The following is a 4,505-nucleotide window of genomic DNA, read 5'->3' as shown; positions in this document are numbered from 1 at the left end:
TAAAATTGAGAATACTATTTTTACTCACCCTGTAGTCCTACTATGAAGTTAAATTGTAATAATACAACTAAACTACAGTGGCTTACTGAATACTTAAAAATGTAGTCATTATTATGTTGTTATTAATACCTTTACACTAAGTATGTAGCAATTTGAACGTTCAAATAATTATATAATGGCTTCTTCATTATATAAATATGTATTTTCAATAGTATATACATTATATTGTCTCTTGATTGCTGAAACGATTGTTTTCTTAATATTTAAAACAATAATTGCCCAATATTAATGTGAATAAGAGCTTATAAGGACATGGATTTTGGATTTGTGAACCTGAATTTTAAAGTACAACAGATATTTTTATATATGTTGATTTTGGACAGTACTGATATAAAGATTTACAGGATTAATTTATATGCAGTGCAATGAGTGGTGTTCAATTTTAAATGAAAAACTTTTTTGGATTTTGCAAAAAAAAAATCTGTTAAGGACAAAATGTTTGTGTCCCCCAAATTTGTATGGTGAAGCCCTAACCTCCAATGTGATGGTATTAAAAGGTGGTGTCTTTGGAAAGTAATTAGGTTTAGATGAGGTCATAAGGATGGAGCCCCCATGATGAGATTGATGTTCTTCTAAAAAGAGGAAGAGGCAACAGAGCTTCCTCTCTCCATTATGGGAGGACCACTGTGAGAAGTTGGTTATCTGTAAGCCAGGAAAATAGTCATCCTCGGAACCCAATCATGCTGACACCCTGATCTCATATTTCAGCCTCCAGAATTGTGATAAAATAAATTTATGTTTTTTAAGCTTCCTAGGATTTAATATTTTATTATGGCAAGAAACTGAATAAGACAAAACCCAAATTATCCAAAACATTTGTTTTCCTTAAAACATGGAATACACCCACAATGAGATACCACCTCACTCCTGTCACAATGGCTAATCATTAAAAAGTTTACAAATAATGAATGTTGGTGAGAATGTGGAGATAAGGGAACACTTATCACTGTTGATGGGAATGTAAATTGGTGCAGCCACTATGGAAAACAGTATGGAAGTCTTTAAAAACACTAAAAATGGAACTACCATATGATCTAGCAATTCCACTGCTAGATATATATCTGAAGAAAACAAAAACACTAATTCAAAAAGATACATGCACCTTAAAGTTCACGGCAGCACTATTTGCAATAGCTAAGATATGGAAGCAAACTAAGTGTCCATCAGCAGATGAATGGATAAAGAAGATGTGATTTATATATACAATGGAATATTACTCAGCCATAAAAAAGAATGAAATTCTGCCATCTGCAACAATGTGAATGGACTTAGAGGATATGCTTAGTGAAATAATTTAGACAGAGAAAGACAAATACTCTATGTTGTCACTTATATGTGGAATCTAAAAAATAAAACAAATGAATATGTATAAAAAAACCAGAAAGGTATTCACAGATATAGATAAAAAACTAGTAGATAACAGTGGGGAGAGGGAAAGAGGGAAGGGAAAGATAGTTAAATGGATTTAAGAGATACAAACTACTATATATAAAATAAATAAGCAACAAGGATCTATTGTACAGCACAGGGAAATGTAGCTATTTTGTAAGAACTTTAAATGGAGTATAATCTATAAAATAGTGAATCACTATGTTGTATACCTGAAATTAATAAAATCAACTATACTTCAATAAATAATTAACAAAAAAAGGATGTGACAGTATAAAAACATGGAATACTTATGACAGAATAACTTAAAATTTATTTTAAGTATTTATTTCAGTAGTATATTCTGCTTTCTGGACATTGATTTATCTGTCTCTTTTTTATAATAAATTTATTTATTTATTTATTGACTGCCTTGGGTCTTTTTTGCTGCACACAGGCTTTCTATAGCTGCAACAAGCGGGGTCTACTCTTCATTTCAGTGTGCGGGCTTCTCATTGCAGTGGCCTCTCCCAATACGGAGCATGGGCTCTAGGCATGTGGGCTTCAGTAGTTATGGCACACGGGCTTAGTAGCTCCACAGCATGTGGGAGCTTCCAGTCCCAGGGCTTGAACCCGCATCCCCTGCATTGGCAAGCAGATTCTTAACCACTGTGCTACTGCGGATGTCCCTATCTACCTCCTTTTATATGTTCCTGTCTTTACTGAATTTTTTTTAATGAACACATTTAAAGCAACATTTTTTGAAGAATTTATTCCCTTTTCTTTGAGCTTCCAAGTGTCACACACATGACATACAATGCTTAACATTAAATTGTTTATTAGAATTCACTGCTGTTATTCAAGTTTATTTTAGCCAAAATATTGGAAACTATGAACTAATGCCTGAACGGACATATTTAAGATTAATGAAGAGAAAAAAGTTCTGTTAAAAATGTTTTTTCATTCAAATGGCAAAAACATATTTTCGCAGTAAATTTAATGGTAAAGTAGTAAGTATCCCTTATTTTATTTGCTACTTCATTTATGCAACAATATTCAATATTTAATATCGATATTCTTGCTACTTGCCTTTATGTAAGTTTGCTTGCTGATATTTGGGAATAAATTGGTTGAAAGTATATATGTATATATAATTTTCTCTCTTCATCTTTCAAGTTTGTGTATGTGTGTGAGTGTGTGTGTGTAAGTGTTCATATAACATCTAAGCTTTTTAGCTGTGTTTATTGGAAGGAACCTGAACAAGTGTTGGTCTAATCCATCTCATTTTTAAGTGGGAAACTTTGGAAGAAGAAAATATTCTAAATTGCCAATAAAAATATCCAATACAGCTCTCAGCAAGCATACATGTACATCCACCCAGTGTTGTGTATGAAACATTGAAAAACCAGCCCTCTGGGATAAAAAATATTGAGGAGCAGAAAGAGAAAAGATTGAAGACAAGTGAACAGAGTCTAAGGGACCTGTGGCGCACCATCAATGGACCAATATACACATTGTGGGAGCCACAGAAGAAGAAAAAAGAAAGAGGAGGAGAAAGTATTTGAAAAGAAATGGCTTAAAATTTCCCAAATTTGATGAAATATATAAATGCAAACATCTAAGAAACTATACATATTCCAAGTATGGTGAACTCAGAGACCCACATTGACACATTATAATCAAATATTCAAAAGACAAAGAGAGAACCCTGAGAGCAGCAAGAGGAAGTGAGTCCACTGCATACAAAGAACCCTCAATAAAATTATTAATAGATTTCTTGTCACAACCTTTGGAGGCCAGAAGTCAATGGGCCTATATATTTTAACTGATAAAGGAGAAAAACTGTTAACTAAGAATCCTATATCCAGAAAAACTGTCCTTCAAAAGTGAGAGAGAAATTAAGACATTCTCAGACAACAAAAACTGAAGGAGTTTGTTGCCAGTAGACCAGTCCTTAAGCTTGAAATGCTCAAGAGAGACTTGCAGGAGTGAAATGAGCAGACAAAAGGCAGCAACACAAAGTCACATGAAGAAATAAAGAACTTGCCAAATGTAAACATGTGGACAATTATAAAAGCCAGCCTTACTGTAACAATGGTTTGTAAGTCCATTTATTGTTTTCTACAGGATTCAAGAAATGAAAACATTTTCTACAATTATTACTCTAAAACCTAATATGGTTGTAACTGTGGTTTATAACTCAATGTTTTGTTTGAAACATAATTAAAGAGACTAATGCATTTAAAAGAATCATTAGTTTGAGTTTTAGGGCACACCATGTATAAAGATGTAATTTTCTAACATCAACAACCAAAAGGGATGAGGACAAAGCTATAAATGAGCAGAATTTTTGTATGCTATTGAAATTAAACTGGTAAAAATTCAAATCAGGACCACGTGCTGGCACCACATAGCTCTGGTGGGGACACAGTTTATCCAAAGTTAGAGTGGCTCAGTGGGCCAGCTTGGTTGGGCAGCAGGAGCTTCTGCCTCTGGGATGGGGAATAGCACATCATCATCTTTGGGGAGCTCAGCAACTGCTCCTGTGAATCAGATCCAAGAAACAATTTCTGATAATTGCGTGATGATTTTCTCAAAAACATCTTGTTCTCACAGTGTAATGGTAAACATACTTTTCCATGACATGAATGTTAACTAGAAAGTGGTAGAATTGGACATGCTTGAATATAGAAGCCAGTTTCAAGATGTTCTTTACAAAATGACCAGTGAAAGAGGTATGCCAAGAATATTTGTCAATGGAACTTTTATTGGAAGAGCAATGGACACTCATAGCCTTTACAAAGAAGGGAAATTACTTCTACTAGTTCATCAGTGTTATTTTCTAAAAAGTATGAGGGAAGAATTTTAGTAATAGGCACTCATAACTTTGCTAGTAAAATGTCAGCTGTATAAAATTATAATGCCTGATAATGTAATTTAAATATTTGAGTGTGTTTTTAAATTATTTGAAAATTATCTTTATGAAAAAGTTGTACCAATAATGAACAATAAATATCTGTGAAAAACTCAAAAAATCAAATTAGTGTTATAATTTTAAGGTAAACGAAATCCTCATG

At 33.1% G+C, this 4,505-nt stretch overlaps 1 pseudogene; it reads left to right on the top strand.

Moving 5' to 3' along the window:
• Positions 1–3,847: 3,847 nt before the first annotated feature.
• Positions 3,848–4,297, top strand: LOC130854461 (glutaredoxin-2, mitochondrial-like; annotated as a pseudogene).
• Positions 4,298–4,505: the final 208 nt, after the last annotated feature.

The sequence above is a fragment of the Hippopotamus amphibius genome, chromosome 5 (genome assembly GCF_030028045.1).
Source record: "Hippopotamus amphibius kiboko isolate mHipAmp2 chromosome 5, mHipAmp2.hap2, whole genome shotgun sequence".
Classification (NCBI taxonomy): Eukaryota; Metazoa; Chordata; class Mammalia; order Artiodactyla; family Hippopotamidae; genus Hippopotamus; species Hippopotamus amphibius.
Note: the sequence above shows the minus strand (reverse complement) of the source record. Positions and strands in the feature narration are given on the sequence as shown.